The following is a 20,268-nucleotide window of genomic DNA, read 5'->3' as shown; positions in this document are numbered from 1 at the left end:
TTAGTTAAAGCTTAAGCAAATTAAATATATTCCAGTTTAAATTCCTCTCTAATAATGGTTTAAAGGCTAATTAGTCAAAGCAATAGGAAATCTATCAAGCTTTTACTCTCTTGTAGGGGACAGCTGGTGTGAGTAGTGTGATAAATGTTCACACTATAGTCCAAGCTTTGGGATTTTCTAAACTTTTCTAAAGTATTAGCAAGCCCCTTAAAAAACCACAACATTTAAATAGATGTTTCTTTCTCTCTCTCTCACACACACACACACACACACACACACACACACACACACACACACACACACAGGGCTGAGTTCAACCACTGAATCATGAAAACCTTTCCTCCGCACCTCTTAGTGTCACCGCTCATCTCGTCTAAAGAGCCTTTCAGAGCGAGAACAACAATACCCACTTGCAGTGCGTCCTGGTTTGGTGCCAGGCGTTACCCATGCTGAATACAGCTGCCAGTCAGGCCATTCAATGGTCTTTCATCGCAGCCTTAAACACCCTCATGAGTGTGTTTGTGTGACTGTGGTTTTTTTTTTGGAGGGTCTTGTAAGCATCACATTAATCAGTACTCTTAGCTGCGCCTTGGCAAGACTGGACAAATTACAAATATGCAATTAGCAAAGGAGAGGTGGCTGGAGAGAGCAGTTGCTGTTAGCTCTGCAATGTTCACGTACATTAGCGTATTAGCACCATCACTGAGTGATTCTGTGTGAGGGAGAGAGACAGCCCTACTGAGTTAATGAGGGTCGAGAGAGCCTCAAAACTAATAGTGAGAGCCAACTGCAAATACAAAAGAGCTTCTTCAAGCAAAGTGGGATATGTTTTGGCAAGAGTCACGTGGTTGACATCATCAGCTGAGCTAGCATGATTGCTAGTATGATTGCTAGCATGGTCATTTTCCAGCATGTGCCTTTCCAGCTCACTAATAGGTGTTTATAAACCACCAGACCACATAGACACGGATACGAGGACAAACCTACTGCTTTCTTTATCTTTAACCTCAGTAAACACTTTCCTGACAAATTTCTGATCTTAACAGCTCGTTTAAAGTCTTATTTAACACAGCATGATGTTGATTTTATGACTTATGGTCACTAATAGAACAAAACAGATGCTCAAGCAGGATATGATTAGGAGGAAATGCCACCATTAGCACTCAGAGCTCTTGGTTTCTCAGTCAGATCTCCATGTCGCTTATCTACTTTCAAAACTTTGTCTAGCACTGTGGTGGGGCGTGGTCTGCGGTCCCGTGCAGGGAGGGTGGACGCATCTGCACGGCATCCTTAATCACGCCTGCCGAGTTATAAACACAGGGACTCAGGGGTTGGGGTTTGTTGTGGTGGTGTGATGCAAATGTTAAATAAAGATGGCTCATAACACGGATTTGTGGTCCCGTCGTGCCTTAATTCCACCACAAGCACTTTTTAAAGTTATAAAGTGCTTCACAGTTTGGATAAAAACACATTAACCTCCTAGGACCTGGCGTCCACAGTTGTCTAGACCAAAATACTGCATTTTGCTCTACAAGGGCCTGATATCCACTTACGAGGACATTATGCTGCCACTGTTCTATCGAAATTTAAAATCAAAATCTTATTTTTGTCAAAAACAAAAATCAGGTTATTCTTTGTTTTTACATTCACCAGGTCCCAATCAGCCCAAATAGCAAAGAGAAATTAAAAATGCATGCCATGAAAGAGTTCGAGTCTTAGGAGGTTAAAAAGATTCATATATGCATATGATACAACCTCAAAAGCATGATCACCTCTGCTTTCAAAATAAGAGTGTGGAACACCTGATCAGATGATCGGACAGGCCAGCTGAAGATATAAGGTCTCAGCAGCTCTGCTGTATAAACTTTAGCCTGTTCATGTTGTGCTTTGCATGTAATTAGTACATATTAATTTAAAAAATGAATTCGGAATTTCATTAGAAAGCACTGAAAGGAAGCAACAATGAAGCTTCAAAATGGAACTTTGGAAACTAATGGTTAAGGCCTTCTTTTATATACAGTCTATCAATTTTCAATAAAATGAGCGCTAGCTTCGAAACACTTGGCTTTAAATCCATCCTTGCCTTTGATGTAGTAGTCTTCCACCGAGAGTCAACAAAAGAACACTTAATGCAACCATTTCACAATGTCATCCTTTCCTTCCTCTGCATTTCAGCATCAGCAGTTTTCTAACATCCCCCACAGGAACATGTGAGGCAGCTGTTCCTCTTAATCATTTACCCCCCCACCCTTCATTCATGTTTGTGAGGTTTCACTCGAGTGACTCAGATATCTGAAGTGATTTCACCCAGAATGGTCTTTTCTTCACTGACAGTGTGACTCTTCTTTCTCTTGTTTTGCTCCCTTTATATTCATCTCACTCTGCTCTGACTCCCTCATCCTCAGTCTGTGCAGCCAAATCTGTCAATGGTGAAGCATGAGGGGGCACTTTTCTCTCCCCATGAAGAGCATGAATGAGGTAAAACCATAAATAAAGGGAGACAAGGTGTTAAAATATGGCACTGCAAAAATAAGCAGCAATTCATCAAGAAAAAAAACCAACTAATATTTGGTGTAATCGTACATGTAAACAAACTCTGCTGTGCATCTAAAACGTTGCTGAATAATAATCACAGCACTTGCTCGCGCTGTGCTCGTTTGCTGTAAACTGCACAAAACGCACCCTCACTGTGCTCGCTGTTCTCCGTTCCCCGTCCTCTCTTATACAACAGTCTCACCCAAACTCACAAACATCAACATTTAACTTCTGAATAACCCTCAGAGTGTGAGAGCGTGTACGAGTGTGTATTTACGTGCAAAAACCAGTATCAGAACCACAGTGCATGTTAATGAGAGAGGGCTAATTCTTAATGCCTGTATAAATTAGCCTCACCATGGCAACAGCAGACAAAATGGGATGAAGTGTGTTACGTAAAACAACAGTTATGAGCCAACTGCCAAGAAGTAGGACACACACACATACACACACACACACCCTCGTGTTACAGGGCCGAAGCTTTTAAAGCACCAAACCTGCATTTGGAGAAAAAAAGCTGTTGTTTTTTTGGTATATCCTGAGCTTTTAAAGATGCTGTTTTCAATGTCATTCAACACATAAATACATCATTAAAAGTGACTGTGCTGCTTGTCATTATTTCCTTCTTTTCTTTTATCTCATTGTGCGTACAAAAACAGAAAGATATTAGAAAAACAAGAAAGGCAGGTGCTGATAACAATGCAGAAAGGCAGAAATATGTAAGATGATGCAGCAGTCCGGCTGAAACAGTCAAGTTTGTGATAAAACAAAACCAACTGAAGCGATCGGCGATGACTGGAAGTGAAGTAACATGTTCCAACACAGCCTGCAGGCTGCAAGCGTGTGCCTGAAAGCTGCGCAGTTATCCATGAGTCCAGGTTTGTATAAACTGGTTCAGTGAGGAGGGTAACTGCTGGTCTAGCTCCAAGCCGGGCTAAACTTGCTGCAGGCTGCAAACCCAGAGCCAAAAAATAAACATGTTGTTTCCATCTATGATTTTCTTTTCCTGTTCACAATGAAAAACCAGGTGTGTCACATATGCGAGAGCATGTCAGCCCATCGAGAACAGGTAAAAAGGTTCAGGGTTAGCTGTGTTTTGGCTAATTTTGAGTGCTTGTTCCAGTACTGAGTGTGCACCAGACAAACTGCAATGTTCTCCATTGCAGTGAGTGAAAGAAGTCAAAACGGGAAGTAAAGCAATCAGATTTTTCTCCAGAAAGAATGAGCTTTTTCAATACGGAAGATCAATTCCACCAACATTTTTTGCCATCAATGAGTAAAACTCTCAGGTCAGGAATCTCAAAATTTCAACTTAATGACTCAAACTTCTGAGAAAAAACTTGATCTTTAGAGATGATTTAACAAAGAAATGTTCATATTTTATCCATATTTCAAGCTGTTGCAGCATCTTTCCTTGTATAATTTGGGACTCTCTGTGTCTCTGTCCTGATGTATCACTGAAATGGAAGTAAAATGTGACAAAATTGTACACGTGTGTCCCTTCAGCCCAGCTGAATCATCCATGAAGCAGTAACCTTTGCTGCTGAAACATTTAGCCATCTCAGAGGTGCAGAGGTGTTTACAGCCTGGAACAAATAAACAGTTTACCACATTTAAGTTTTGCTTCGCCTTCCCATCATGATATTATTGATTAATTATTAAGGCTTGATGTTACACCTTAAAGACTCTTTGAGCAAATGGTGGAGTTATTAAGGATTTGATCCAAGATGTCCAAGTTCTTCATCTGTCACTGGTCATTTGTAAATCACTGTTATATTAAATGAGACATGAAAAACAACAGATTTTAAGTTCACCTTGCTACCCGTGCTTGCTAGCTAACATGTTTGTACCATGAGCCATTAACTTCCCAAAATGCTACACACTGCAGATTAAAAACAGTGCTCCCCATCTTTTTAAATCGAGCCTTTATCACAAAACTAAAACTTTTCTGCATCTAATAAATAACTTTGTAACTACGCTCAAGGGTTACCTAGGCAACCGGAGCCTGGAATATCTGCCAGGGACCAATCGGTTACAATCAGGCCACATATCAATGGCAGTCAATTCAAATGCTCGTCTTCTGTCGCTGCTCACAGTCGCTGAATCTCAGCGGCGTTGCTGCCGCTCGCTTCCTACGTGGACACGTCTTTATAAGTAATATGGTACATTCCATGCATGTATTAGTTAGTTAAGATTAATTTCATGATGAAAGGGAACATTTATCACTGAATGTCCCGGAAAGAACAGGTTTTAAATCCAAAACTCCCTGCAGGTAAAATATGTGACACTGACAAATGTGCTTAACACACCGATGCATAATCACAAGAACAGCCATGTTTACGAACCTGAGCGGGGTGCACATGCAGATGTGAATCTACATTACTACACAGCACAAATCTCACGATATTGCTTCTTAACCCGATTCAGGATTTACACATTTACAGCTACTTTTACAAGGAAAAATGACTTCAGGAACAGGGAGCCTTATTATCCACAGTGCTGCAAAAGAGTGTGCGTTGCTCCCGAGGAGGAAGGTTTTATTCATCTTTACTGAAAAGGCTTCTCAAAGCTCACTATAAAGCTGGGAGGAAAGTGCTTTAAGATGACATTGTGGAGTAGAAAAATGTCATCTTTTGAGGTGCCGATGAAACACTTTTACTAAGCATGACTCTCACTTCAGTTTTCCCCACCAGCAAGAAACAATGGGTTAAACTACTGTCTGGTTGTAAGAATCCACTCCACTGAACTTCAACATCCTCCAGCTCACTGTTTAGATTCCAAAATCTAAAGTTTTAGTTTCGGCTCAGTCTCTCAGTCTCATGTTTTAGCTAATCAAGATCTCACAAAACAGCTGTCTGCTCTGAAACAGGAGAAAGAGTTCCATACAGACTCACTGGTGAACACAGTTGAGCACTCAGCAACATAAAAGCCAGAAATTTCCCATAGAAGAGGGGAAAGTGATGTTAAAGGGAAAGTGCTGCAAATGCATTCAGTCAAGTGCCCTTAAGTGGCTAAAAACAGTTATTACAGATTTAAAAAGAAGGATATTTTATGCTTTTCTTTACTTTCTGCCATATATATTTTGTTAAGACCACCAGTGTTTGTGCACGCAATCAGTGTGAGCCACAGCTCAGGATTCACACTGATTCAGACAGTCTTTTTTTCTTGTCTTGGCCCTGCAAGGTGTCAGTCAAATAGAGGCAAGTCCCCAATATGTCCGTTTTAGCAGAGCAGCCCCGACCACTCGCTTCTGAGACCTTTTGTTTGCAAAGTGCAGCCAATCACAAGAAAGCTGGTTAAAGGGTCCATGTCCTTAAAGTGAAAGGGGTCCAAAACCAGGTGTTACCATAATGAACACAAAAAAAAACATATTTAAAGCCCAATATGTATAAAACTAAGAAGTAAAAGAGGGGCAGCCAATCAGAAGAAACTTTGATTAAAAGAGCAGAGGAGGTAATTTATATATGGCCAGCAAAATAAATATGGTTTTCATATTCAGTCATCTGAACTCATTCTGCTACCTAGAAATTAACATATTAGGTCCCCTATAAAGTTTTATGTTAATGTTTACTTAAGACGAATATTTATATATTCAATTATTTTATTTTCTGATGATAAATATATAGAGATAATAGAGAAATTTAAACTTGTAGACGACAGGTATAAATCTCTAGTTTGTGTAATCCAATCTTACCAGCATGTTATACGAACCCTCACATCCAGAAAGAAGGAGGAAGGTGTAGTAAATAACACGACTGTGGGACAAATGGGAATTTGTAAAAAGCTTTGAACCTGAAACGAGAGATTGACGCTGTTATGACTGACCATCATGTGCAGGATCATAAACACCATTTCAGAGTCACCAGCCTGTGAGTCCAGGAATCCGTCACACAGAGAAAAGAAAAGAAACAAAAACTTCATGTGTGATGCTGGTACCTGGTGAGTCGTCTCCACATGTGCTCACAGGGCTCTTTTTCCCCCCTCAGCTATCTCTTTGAACAGCCACAATGGTGGAAATTCCAGAAAGAACATAAATGTTCAACATGACACCCAAACACACATGTAAAACAACACAGACTAACTCAGTTTGTTCAGGGAATCGATTTCTGTTTGGAGCGAGCAGTGAGACTATTCAACAGGAAGCTTCCACAAGAGCTCCAATTAGGGAGATAGCTCGCACTGATTCTTTTAAAATCAAAATTATACCAGGACAACAACAAATAAGCCGTTTTTACGGATGCTGGAACGATAACAACATGTTTTTCTTGCTGTTTATTCCTTATTTTGTTAAAGGAAAATGTTAAAGTGCAGCGATTCTTCATCAAACTATTTTTAAAGATTTAGCCAACGTAAACCTGATGTTATAAAACAGATATCACTGATAATTGTGGATGTTATCTTATCTGCAGCGTCACACACACACACACACACACACACACACACACACACACACACACACACACACACACACACACACACACACACACACACACACACACACACACACACACACACACACACACACACACACACAGAATTTCAGCCAGTGCTAACATGGCTGATGATAAACTGATGCTTCCCTTCTCAATAAGAAAGACTGACTTCTCTTTACTCGTATCACTTCTTCTGGCCAAAAATAGTCTCTCTGCCTGAAATCCTGACCTAATTAGTAATTGGTGACAGATTTACTTAAAAAAAAAAGGGAAAAAAAGAAAAAAGCTTTACCAGGTCATCACTGAACTGATCTGGACCCTATAAATAATAAAAAGAATCAGCTGAGAGTCGACTCAGTCATCTGATGCAGTCAAACGCTTTATTGTGGGAAAGACTGGGAACTGGATGCAGTGCAGACGGGACGTGACGGTACTGTGGTGGCCTGTGTGTGTGTGTGTGTGTGTGTGTGTGTGTGTGTGTGTGTGTGTGTGTGTGAGAGAGAGAGAGTTTTAGAGCGAGAGAGGGGGGAGGCCAATGTCAGCTCTATCACAAACTCACCACGGAAACACAGCACTGGCAGGTATTTTAAGTCCATATCGACCCGATCTATTCCCGATTTATCGATGTGTGAACTAATCAGTTATTAATAGATTTATTTATATCTGTCAGAAAAGTCAAAGATCATTTCTCTCCACCTTTTCACAACATTTAAAGACACCTGCGCCGCTTCAGACACCAGTGTGTGCGCCAAAATCTGCCCAAAAAAAATCAGTAAGATGCGAATTTGGTCACTCCACTCCAATTATAAGTCATCAGGGTCCTCACGGCGCACGGGAAAAATTAAGAGCAGGATATGAAGTGGAATTTGACCAGATTAACTGAGGCGTGTGGGGCCTGAGGTTACATTCAGGCATTTCAGCAGGAGGGTCGTGCTGCAATCACTGTAAGCCTTAACAGTGAATGCATCCAGATTAATGATCTAGAAGATTCAGTCAAAAATCACTGAATGCTGCAACAAAATGAAGTACCTCAACAGCACAGCCACAGTGCGTTTGCTGCTGAGCTCATACAAGCTCACCTAACTTGATTGCAGAGTATTAATAAACCCACCCATCTGTGATGCTTAGTCAGAAATGACACAGATGGCACGGACAGGAAACGCTGCGTCTTAACAACATCACCCTACGCTCTGACAAAGGAAAAAAAAGGCTACATATGTTTTAACCAGGTGTTTGTTCTTCATGACGCCGACTGATCTATCGGCACAGCAAGAGAGCGAAAACATTTTCCTCGAAATCAAAAAAGGGGAGCAGCGCAGAAGATTAAGCCCCACGTTGTCTTCTTCTACATGTAAATAAAAAGGTACGCTTGATTAACATATCAGTGCGCTCTGAATGTGTGTCAGCATGAGAACCCGTTCCCTGCTTCCTCTGGTCCTTTGATTTGTCCGTCATGCGATGGCTCCGACTGAAAGTGGCCACCTATGCCGCAGCGCTGGAATGCAGTTACCATACAAAACAGGATTATTCAGCTTATTTCAGCTCCATTTGTTATTTTCAGTGGGAAAAGACAACAATGTTTTCACCGCTGGCAGCTGCTGTGGTAACACGATCTAAGAGTATCGCACAGCCATGTGTGAATCAGCCAGTCAGCGACAGGGTTTGCCACTGTGTCAGCTGTGAGGTGCAACATTTCTCTGGACTTATTACTAACAACGGGCCGAGATCAGGCCTGCTGACCCGAGTTATCACCGCTTATTAATGTTTAATAGGGTAAAAAACTGCACACAGTGATATATTGCTTAGGAGAAAAAAGAAATTTATGCAACATCTGACCACATTTTCTCTAAGAAAACAAGCAAAACATGACCTACATCCATAAAGCACATGCTTTCTGGCTATATTTGTTTCATAATACAACCATATGCCCATACTCTCCCTCTCTCTCTCTTACCAGCAATGCATTCAAATCTGTGGGTGTATTTCACAAACAGAAGTCATGGTGGATTTCTGTTCCATTCATTCCTCCTGTTGCCTTGAGTTAGCCATTACTATAATGTTAACGACACAAAAACTTACTCAGCGGCTGAATGAAAGAGAAAAATCACACTGTGCGGGATTTAAAAAAAAAAAAAAAAAAAAAAAGGCTAATGGAAAATGACAGAAAAAGAACATCATGTCCCTGAAAGCAACTTTCTCTGGTGCAGAAACACACTGAAGAGGAGAACTTTCCTTTCCCTCTAAAGTGTTATTTCACAGTTGGATACTTCAAGTTAACGTGGAGATTTCTGCACTGCTTATAAAGGAGATTCAGTAAGGAGCAGGGCAGCTTTTACAACCAGTGAACGCTATAATACATGGGTCCGTTTATGTGCTGATGTGTGACGTGTTAAAGTTTTGGTACTGGGTGTAGCTCAGAGAGTCGCTGTATGACAACAAAAGCGAAAAGATGACTCAGACGCTCACAGAGAAGCGCGTGGATGGTGCTGCAGATGCTACAGACAGGCAGCAGAGACGCTGCATCACCATCCATCGCACCAGGCATCGCATGAACTCGCTCACCTGCTCACACCCAAGCCTCTCCACGCACAGATGTTTCACAAAGCCCACATCTGGTCCAGCTGTGATCTCCTGTACGGATAACTGACATTTATTTTATGATTTCTTCTTTTTTATTATAGTGCGGCAGCTTTTATCTGCAGCCTGAAGCAGAGGATGAGCAGGAGAGAGGTGAGCGCGTGCGCTAAAGGTCAACAGCGCCGAATTTTATGTCTTTGATACATTAGCACTTTAGCCAACGCAGTTAGAAGGCAAAACATTTACGAGGGAAGGAAAAACTCTCTGACCTTTCTCAGCTGCTGATTATTTATTGATGGTAAATGGTGCCACTGACCACTTAAAGAACTTTTACACTACTTAGACATGCAGAGCGGAGGAGCCGAGGATCAGTCACCAGACTGGAGGACAACCTGCTGAACCTCCTGAGCTAGAGTTGCAACAATCGCAGTCTGAAAGACTTGTAAGAATCATGAGCATAGATGAAACACTCTGAAGGCTGATTGATTTTTTAAATCTATAAAGCAAGTCATGATTTTAAGTAAACTAAAAGCAGGAGCGCTGGTTTAGCTCACTGGGTAGAGCGGGTGATAAAGCCATGGATAAAGCTAATGCAGAGGCCTTGGGCTTGAATGCACCCCGAGGCCATTTACAGCACGTCTTTCCTGTCCTATTGCAGCAAGAGTTAAAAAAATCTCCTAATATATATTGCAGAGAAAGATATTGTATGTAATGCCAGTATTTTCTTACATCCACGGGATTATCAGATCCCACAATTCCCATAATCCAACTTGATTTCCCTCAGCTTCCAGCCTGGTTTTCTTCCTAAAACCATAGCTATCCTCCCCATGTGTGCAGTTCAGTTCTCCTAAAATGCTGAATAGATTTTTAACAATCAGTTCAAAGATAACTGCATTCTCAGCTGTTGTAATGTCAAAAAAACATCATTACCACACTGAACGTATTTTGAGTAGCAGGTTTCAGTCATCCTTACAACGATTCCCCTCAGGACGAAGGAGTTACACATTCCAACCCCTTCTTCACCTTCTTAAGTCATCTGTCACCGCACAGCTGTGTGTCACAGATGCCCTCAAGCAGCTGAGTAATGGAAACGCCCACTTCAGGATGCCTTAAGTTGCAAAGATGTCTGTGACAAGATGTAATCACACGCATGCGGGAAAAAAAGGGTGCGAGATAGCTCACCAACGAGCAAAGACTGGAGGCAGGAGGCAGAGAAGACAAGTGCAGCTGAGAGATTCATCACCCTGGTAGGCCAGAAACGCTGACAGCTCATGCACGACTTTCTATCAGTAACTATGAAGAAAACTGTCAGGACTGCTGGCACCGGATGTGCCACCAATCTGTTAGCCTCATGTTGTCATGCTGTCAAAACAAAGACCCAGACATGAAAAGATCACGACACACACACAGACGTGAACCAACAGAGTGTCATCCAGCTGCTGGACTGCTGCAGAGGAAGCACATCAAACACCAAAACAGACAGATTATCAGCTTAGGACGCTAAAACGCTTATGACAATCATAACGCTGCTACTACCAACTGCTGCGGCCAGAGGTGTGTGCGTGTGTGTGTGTGTGCCAGTGTGTCTGATATCATGGATCTCCCATGACGTGTCGTGCAGAGCATGCAGCATGTGGTGCACACCTCACAGAACAGTAACGCAGATGTGGGGGAGGATTACCTCAGACAGACACACGCCAAGCTGATCTGCTCAGAAACAACAGGAGGAGGGGGTGAGAATGGGTTCAAACACCCTACCATAAATTCCTCATCTGCATCTACGCAGGAGGGCACAGAAAGGACAGGGGGGTAAATAGATGTGGTGGAGGAGGGTGGAGAAAGTGCCAGAGAAAGGAGGGATGGAGGGAAACTGATAGAAAAACACAATAATATAGATGGAAAACCCAAAGGGATGCCGAGCAAGCACTCAGCCTGATTGATGCCCCCCCACATACACACACACACACACACACACACACACAGAGCTGGACACTTATTAGGTCCATTAGCGGCACATAATTGTTCCGGTTTTCCATTTTTCATACATCACCACTTCTTACTCGTGTGGTCAGGAGAAAAACAAAAACAAAAACATACAAAGAAAAGTACACACAAGCCTGTGTGTTTGTGTGTGTGTTGTGACTTTAATGGGATATAACAGGTTGGCGCTTCTGCACTATTATCCACAGTCATTGTGTTTAAGCTGCACTGTTCTCAACACTGGCCTAAAGAGCTCTGATGTGTCTTTAGGCAGCTCAGTCCTCTGTAGCGATTCTATAGGCTAATCTTATTGTAGCTCCGCTCATTAATAAGCCAGCACTGGTTTCAGTGTCTCTCTTAGAGGGACGAGTGAAGCAGAGTGAAAGAAAAGACAAACGCTGCTGTGACACTGTGACTGAAAATGGTCACAGGAGGCAAAAACTGAGTCGCTGTAATGAAGCAGACTGTCAGAGGGGCCGTGGTGTCCACCTCAAACTCCCATCAGGCCCTCAGACACAAACCAATGAACGCTGATCGTATTATTTATATAAAAAGGTTAATGCAGCATGTCTGCTTTTAATACAGTTGACTAAAAGCTACACAAGATTAAGGTTTTACTATATTGATGTTATATTCCATATTTTTATGAGCTTCCAGACCGTCACGGTGTCCAACAATCATCCTCTTGTGCTTTAAATCAAACAAATGCGGCTCTGTGATCAGATTTTCTTAAAGTCATCTATGGTTGCGAAAAGCGGAATTAAATGGGTATAAGTATTAACCCCCATTTATGGCATTTGGTATTGGAGAAATTACGAATTTCTTAATTTCTTACTACTGATAAGTAGTGGTGTGCAATACTGCATATTTTGGTATCGGTGCGATACCAAGTAAATATGGGCCAGTATCGCCGATACCAATACTTTTCCATAAATAATTTTATATGTTTTTTTATGTTTATATAAATTGGTAGTGTTTACCTGACAAGCTTTCTACAAATCCCACATTTTGCTGCTGTCTCATTTTCGACTTGAAAAATACAGCCACAGGGCGCTACTCTTCTTCTTTCTTCTGTTGCATTTTCTCTGTGCTGATGAACCTGAGCGAGCAACTTGCTTGTTTGTTTGCTTTGTGCGTCTAAGTCACGTCACGTGACGGCAACATCTAAACACAAGAGGGGGGGGGGGGGGGGGCTGCTCTGCGCTGACACAGGAGCGGCGAGTCCGGTGACCTGGCTGTTTAGTCTTTGCCGAAACCACAGAATTGCAAACAGGAGCGGAACCTAAAGTAAAAAATCGATCTCACCAGGCTAGTATCAATCTGATACCGATACCGACTTGGTATCAATACAATCGATATTTGGATCGATCCGCCCAACACTACCGAGCACTAGTACCATCAAAACCTTAAGGACACCCATCCTTTTATATGACAGAAGAAAGAAAAAGTATAGCAGGTCCATTTTAAGGTGAAAGTATACAATCCCACCTTGTGGTACATGAAATTCTTCTAAACAAGCTCTCCCTTCCTAGAAAGCCCAGGATGGACACCCATCAAAGCTGTCAGGGAGTGACCTAGACGTCAGTGACATTTTAGGCATCATTACCTCACGATGTTTGATCTGGCAGGACGTCCAGCTGAGGCTGGTGAGTATTTAAGTTCTGCAAAATAAATAATTAGTCAAAAATGAAATTGTAAATATAAACGTAAAGCGATACGACATCAATAACTGAGCGACTTTTCAAAAAAAAGTCTATCTGCTAATCGTGGTGTAACCACCATCAAAGTGACCTCCAGTAGTGACTCTTCCTGTCCAACTTAAAGTTCCTCTCTTATCTCATCTGACCCCCCCCCCCCCCCCCACCTTCCCCGAGGATACCATCACCCTCCACCACTCCTCATTCCTTCCAGCTGATCCCTTCCCTCTGCCTCAGTCAACCCTCCACTCCCTCCACATACCACTTAACCCCAGTGTAACAGCTTATGACCCACCTTCTTGACACCAGAGTTCCCAGCTAACATGAAAAACCTCCCACACACCCCCTCTGAGGAGGCAGTGATTGTAGGGCCAGGCATGTTGGAACAGCCTAATAAGACTATCATCCTGAGATAACCTCTGACTTACAGCTGGCAGCTTTATCTCACTCCACATCCTAAATGGAGGTTTATCTCAGTTAGCTCAGCATGTGATGAAGCTCTTTACACAAACAGACATTTCTGCTAAACTTTGGAAAGTTACAAAGAGACTCTGTTACTAAAATAACACTAGACTGGATGTGCTCTGAAAACAACTGTCATCTACAGTATACCAGTGATCAGAATGACCCATTTTCTCCACAGGGAGCATTCAAGTTTCATCAAAGGACCGGAAAAAAAAATCTGCCTCTTGCAAGTCACGGTTTGTATCACAGCAGCTTCCCAGACGCAGGTTAAAAATGGAAGTCAGGATGAACTCAGCAGGAGTTTTGAGACATTATTCTTCAAGTCGTCCTCAATATCAAACTTCTTCAGAGCGTTCGGAGCGTCAAAAGACTCCAATTGGATTCATTTCCTTCCACTGGGACTTGGAGAGCTTTAACTTTCTGCAGCCTACGGTCCTTAAGAAATAACTATCAGCTGTGAAAACTTCAAGGAGGCACTCCTCCTGTAAGAATGCAAGGCCTTCGTTTCCCCCAAAAAAACCCACATATATGCGCACAGATGGAAAAACATATGTAGGTGCATGCAGTGAATACACACACACACACACACACACACACACACACACACACACACACACACACACACACACACACACACACACACAAGCAATATTCCTGAGAAGTACAAGTGGGTCTACTTAGGAAGAAAAAGGTCAAGTGCGCCATGTGTGAGACGCTGATAGACTTAAAAGCACTAAAATACTGTGTTCACAATGGACTACCAGGTCATGCTTATCCTGTTTTGGCATTTGCATAACCTTCATAATGCGCTTCTGTTGAAGTATCTACATGAGGCGGTCAGTGAGGTCACACCATGGTAGAAAAATCAGCATAGTGACCAATACGTTGATTTAAAGAAGATTTGCTTTTAGCCCTGAAGTATGAAAGTGATCCCAGAGCTGAAAAAGAAGCCAATGAACAAGTGCCGAAACATGTAGTTCCTTAAATGACCACTTGAATGATCACTTTTGTTAATAACTGTACAGGGGTGACTATTTTTTACTGCATAAAGCTTAAAGTTTGGCATTATCCAGAACGTGGATGCTTAGGGTAGCCTGTGTTTGCTGTTGTCTCAGTGAAACTAACTTCTTATTTTAGATCACAGTAAGTAACACGCAGCCTTTGTTAGCCCAGCTAGCTAGTGGTTGCTGATAACTTGCCAGGTTTAGCCTCTCATTCACTTACAGACACTCATAAAAACAAACAAACAAACAAACCAATACAAGTTTGAGTCGTCCAGATTTTCAAATTTGAAGCTTCAAAACAGTATTTCTAAACAAATGGGTGATGTCATGTTAGTTACATCATCTATATACAGTCTATGTAGTAAACTAGCTCTCTCTTTTGGTTTTGAAATACAACCTATTATCAGATTTATTGGTTTTTATGACTAATATTTCTTTAGTATCTTCATAACGATACAAAAAAATCATCACAAAGAAATATTCTCTGCAGCACTACAAACAAAACTTCAAAACCTTATTTGAATGGTTTGATAAGTTGACAAGATAATTACAGTTTACTAAAATTAACAGCAATTAAATTAAAAACTTTGCCAAGAGTTTGGGCTTGGTTTCGATTTTTGAAATGGTGTTAGAGGGCTGCTGCTCAATAAAAAAATAATGTTGATGATCGACACTAACTTGAGATGGTTAGATTTTTTTCCAAGCAACAATGCCAAACTTTCTTTGGAAACGGCTTCAAAACCATAAACATACTTCCTTGTTTTATCTGATAGTGAACTGAATATCTTTGGGTTTTGAACTTCTGGTCAGATTTAAAGAAGAGTGACATCTAATAAATCTCTGGGCTCTGTGAAACTGGCAGCTGTCCCACTTAGTTGACACCAACGCTGCAGTGTTGTGTTTTGGTAGTTGAGGGGAAAACCCAACAAAATGACAGAGCCTCTGAATTTCCTCCAAACCACACAGTCATAATTCCTTTAATGAGGCTTTTGGAGAGAAAGAGAAGGAAATGAGTGCGTGTGGGTGTGCTTGCCCCTGCATGTGTGAGACTCAGAAAGTGAAAGCTGGAGAGAGAGAGGGGGGAGAAAAAGGAGGGACGGTTGAGGCAGCAGATGCGGGGAATGAAAAGCTGGTTGTGGTAAAGTGGAGAGAAGGTGAGGGGGGGAGCATGTGTGAGAGTCTGGGAACAGACGCTGGTCCTGCATCCCCGCAGCCCATCTCAGCTTGGCACAAACACCCTACCCCTCGTCTCCAGCCCCCTTCAAACAGCTTAACCACGGCCCAAACAGCCTGGCAGCGAAGCAAAGCACTTCCACTTAACCATATCAAAGTCAGCCTGGCGCTGCACTGAAAGAGCATTTAGCCCTGGAAAAAAAAAAGAAAGCCCTATTCCTCAGAAACGGCATGAGCAGCCAGGATGGACGTCTGCGTGGTTTTATAGGCAGCCGATTTTCATGTTGTTTTGTTGTTATTTATATGTGTGCTGGAGATGGCTTTGAACTGAAGACTTCTGATTGCCTGAAGAACCTTTTGATCAACTTGGAGGACACGCAGCTGAAGAGATAACGTCAGCTCAGTTGGAAAGCCTTTAAACAGGGCTAGATTTTTAAAATTCGAGGAAATTCATGCATCCCTCTGGGTTAGAGGGCCCAGGAAGCAGCAATCTGGCAGGTAGAAACCTGCTAACTACTGGCAATGTCTTCTGACAGAACAGTCAGGGCTCACTTCACAGACAGTTCCTCCTCAGCGCTGCTGCTGTTCCATTTATCTGCTCTGGTTCAGCTGGAAGATCCACCGTGGGTGGTTTCAGTGGACAATGGATGCCCTATGACCCTGCCTCATCCCCAACAAACCCGGAGATGCATTTGTAAAAATCACTGGCCTGATTCTGGCATTTCACTTGCACTGAGTCCCAACACGTGTGGATGCTGCGATAATACAATTTTAAACCTAGTTTGCATGCTTCCAATCAACACTGATCACAGCGGATCATCTGTCAGAAGAACAGAGTGACACATGACACAAAGAGCCGCGCACGCACATGTTCGAGGCTAAATATACTCTCCGTTTTACAGTGTCGGAGTTCAATTTCCTGAAGTTGTTTATTTTCAGAAAAGCGTGAAGCCCCCAAAACAAATTATTATTCTATAAGTTTAATTATGTGATCTAAGAGATTTATGTAAGGGGTTGAAAATGAAATTATTATAGGCTTCCGTACGTTTATCCTCCACTAAGCTCCATCCTCAGTGAAATCAATTCACGCGTTGCCTTGATCCACTAACCCAGTGCCCGGGGGAATCAGCCTTCCTCCACAGTGGGGAAAGAGGAGTTCCCCTGAATGAGCGCACCACACCAAACCACGAGCCTATTTTGTTCCCGGTTTAACCCTCTGTGAAGTAGCACCGAACAATGCTTCAACCCACCTCTGGAAAAACTTCACGACAGCGGCTCCTCAGCGGCGTCTCCGACCGTCTACCTGCGCCTCTCCATCCATGCGTAAGAAAAATATATATAAAAAAAACACAAAAGTGATTTCTCGCTTTCTGCGCGGAGGGTTTTAGCACCGATTCAGTGACAGTTCAGAAAATCTCATTCCCAGAGAGACGGACCAGCTGCCCGGTTGAGTGATGGATGATCGTCGCTGTATTTTTCACCCCCCCCACCTCGACGAACAGTCGTCGCGGCTCCGACCAGAGCAAACACTGAGCCCACTCACACATTCCAGTTTGTGTTTGCAGCGCTCCTCCTGAACAGCGACGGCCAATCAGAGGCGGAGGATGTCACGGGGAGGGCGGGGTCGATCTTTTCTGTACCCTAACCACGGCTGAAGAATGACCCCCAACTCCATCGTGTGGCGGTGGGGGTGCCCGTACGTGCATTCATTTACGCGTCTCTCCCTTTGTCTCCATCTCCGAAAATGAACGAGCTGTATTATCGTGAGTTTCAAAGACTGAATACTTCTGTTATTTAATATCTCACCTTGATAACCCTGCAAAAGGTGGCCAATATCAGCTGAGATCATATTATTGCACAATTTTGCAGACTTCTTTTGGTGCTTTTTATTGGCTATAATCTACAAGCTAACACTCATACAGACATCAGACAGGGTTACTGCACTGTACGCGCATTGGTTGATGTCTCAGCATGCTGTGAAGCTGCCCTGTTTTATCTGCTGTGTACAGTGTAGATAATAAAAACTTGGCACAGATAATAAGGGGAGACTGGGAGCCAATAGGAAACATTTTTCCCTCTCTGAGGAATTATTTGGAGTGTCTCTCTTTTATTTTGATCTATAAATAGTCCAAATGACCATTTTTATTATTTCTATATATAAATATGTGTAATAAATATGTGCCAAGCTAGTGATGTGCAATTAAAAGGAAAGACCTTCATAAACATGCTGTTTGTAAAGGTTTATCAGATACAGGATATGATCTGCACTTCATAAACCATTCACTAATAGGGATGCGTTCATGCACACTCACATTAGAGAAAATATAGAACAATGTATTGAGTTAGATTATGAATTATCTCCATGTGCGCTCTGGACAGCAGTGGGATCATGTTCAGGAAGCTTTCATAGCTTTAAGGAATTAAAATAATTTCATGCCTCATTCTGCAACATTTCACCAGTGCCTCGCTGTTTCATTTCTCTTATTGTCAGGTTGTACGACTGATTATATAATTACCCGTGAATGTACATCTTAGCACCAACAGATTATTCCAAATCACCTCGTCAGCCTGTTTGCCTCAATAGGGGTTTGCTGGGAGGTCTTTTCCTTGGAAAGCAAGCTGCAAACTAACCGAATTACATGCGAGGGAACCATGAAGAAGACAAACGCTTCCATCTTTAGAAGCTACAAACAGCATGAAGCGCAGGTGCTGCTATTTGAGGCCGAGGGAAAATACATTTCTGTGGCACGACTTATGAAGAGCGACTCGTCGTGAAGTGCTCCTGCCAACATAATTGCCCTCCATAAGTGGATACATTGTTCCGCTGAGTCCATACAAATCCAATTCAGCTCACCCTTCCAAGAAGCAAAGGGAGCAGAAAATGGCTTGTCCCTTTTAATCCATCAGCTTGGTTTTTAGTAGAGAGGGGGACTTTTAAAAAGACTCACCGATATGATTAATCTTAGAGGGTGGGTTCATGAGGTTTTCATGCAGGTTGGAAATTGGTCAGTTTCTTTAATTTTGTGTTAAATTAATTGTCTTTTCTTAAAAAAAAGGCCAAAGGTGCTCTTTAGGGTGAGAAGCTGTGATCAGATATAAGTGGCACAAGGTCTAAAAGAATCAAGAAGAGGCTACAGAGATGCATAAGGTGGTTAAACATTGTTAGAAACACCTTTAAAACACATCTTTCCGTCTTCAGGACTGCTGATCGGCCAGCTGTACAGTGCATTGGAGGGAAAGCTGGGTTTGCTGTCCTTTAATCCTTTCCTGGATAAGTGTGCAATAAAGTGTAACACATGCCCAAATCAATCTTTATGAGCAGAATTTTAAACTGAACGGATCGCTGATTTCACCAGCGTCCTGCAGTAGTTACAGCAGGAAGGGGAACCCTTTCACTTGTGACCACAGACTGCTCAGCTGTGATTCACCGAGTGTATTAGTTCCTTGTTAAAACATCGATAAAAAGGCAGAGAAATCCACAGAACTCATAATCTGACAAAAGTAGGCTAGCTTAGTCATAAATCAAAGCCTGTTGAGCCATCGACCTTACGGACAGCTTTTGTGGAGCGTGATTTCGACATGACACGAATGTAACTTAGCTTTAGGGAAACAGAAGAAATGAGATGACTGTGAATCTGTAAAGTGAGCTGACAAAGTGACTCAAATCGTCAAAGTCATTCTTGATTTAATTTCTACTTGATGGGAAATGCATACGCCGGCCATTAGGCTGCATAACGATGATGACAGATACAGACAGAGAGGAGGGATGAATGAAAGACGGATAAAGGTTTAGAGGAACGACTTGGAGGAAATGTCCTTATTGTATTTCTTGCTAAAAGTCAGATGATGATTTAAAGTGTTTATGTCTGAAGGGAAGCCATAAAGCCACCATTTGGCTTAACGACATAATGCTAACTTTCTGAATTGTTTTTATCACCCTAAGGCATCTCTTCCTCATTAGCAGCTCCATATGTTCTGCTGTCAGCGAACTTTCCCCACCTGAGCCTGCCAGATAAATGCAGCCACTCACCTCAAACACGATCATTACTCAGCCTTCGTCTTTCACACTAACTGTGGCCGAGCGGTTCATCCCTATTTTTTAATCATCTTTTCAGCAAGTACATTTTTATTTGCTCGTACTTTGTGTTGTGCATTTTGCTGTTAAATCTCAGGTCCAGTAGAGCCAGAGAGTTGGTTTCCATGAGCTCCTCGATTAGCACTAACACACACACACTCTCTCTCTTCCTCTCAGCTGTTGGACAGCCCAGCCTGTAATTATGGCTGTCATCAACAGCCCCTGACCAGCAGCTATATTTACCTCCGTGTACATGCACACCACAAAGAGAACAACATATAGACCAGGCAGACCAGTTACATACAAACAAAACCACACATCTAGCAATA

The 20,268-nt window shown here is 42.3% G+C and overlaps 1 protein-coding gene across 7 annotated transcripts in view; it reads right to left on the bottom strand.

The window, feature by feature from the left end:
• ripor2 (RHO family interacting cell polarization regulator 2) overlaps positions 1–20,268 on the bottom strand; it is a 68,696-nt gene that overhangs the window by 29,652 nt on the left and 18,776 nt on the right. Inside the window, exon 1 of one of the 7 annotated variants that reach the window (XM_026155603.1) lies at positions 17,115–17,297. The exons of the other annotated variants lie outside the window; for them this stretch is intronic. The gene's annotated coding sequence lies outside the window, so the exon portion shown is untranslated. Of the gene's footprint in view, positions 1–17,114; positions 17,298–20,268 lie in introns of those variants that run through there. 7 annotated transcript variants of the gene reach the window in all.

Source organism: Astatotilapia calliptera, chromosome 22, assembly GCF_900246225.1.
Source record: "Astatotilapia calliptera chromosome 22, fAstCal1.2, whole genome shotgun sequence".
NCBI lineage: Eukaryota > Metazoa > Chordata > Actinopteri > Cichliformes > Cichlidae > Astatotilapia > Astatotilapia calliptera.
This window is presented reverse-complemented; position numbering and strand designations above follow the sequence as displayed.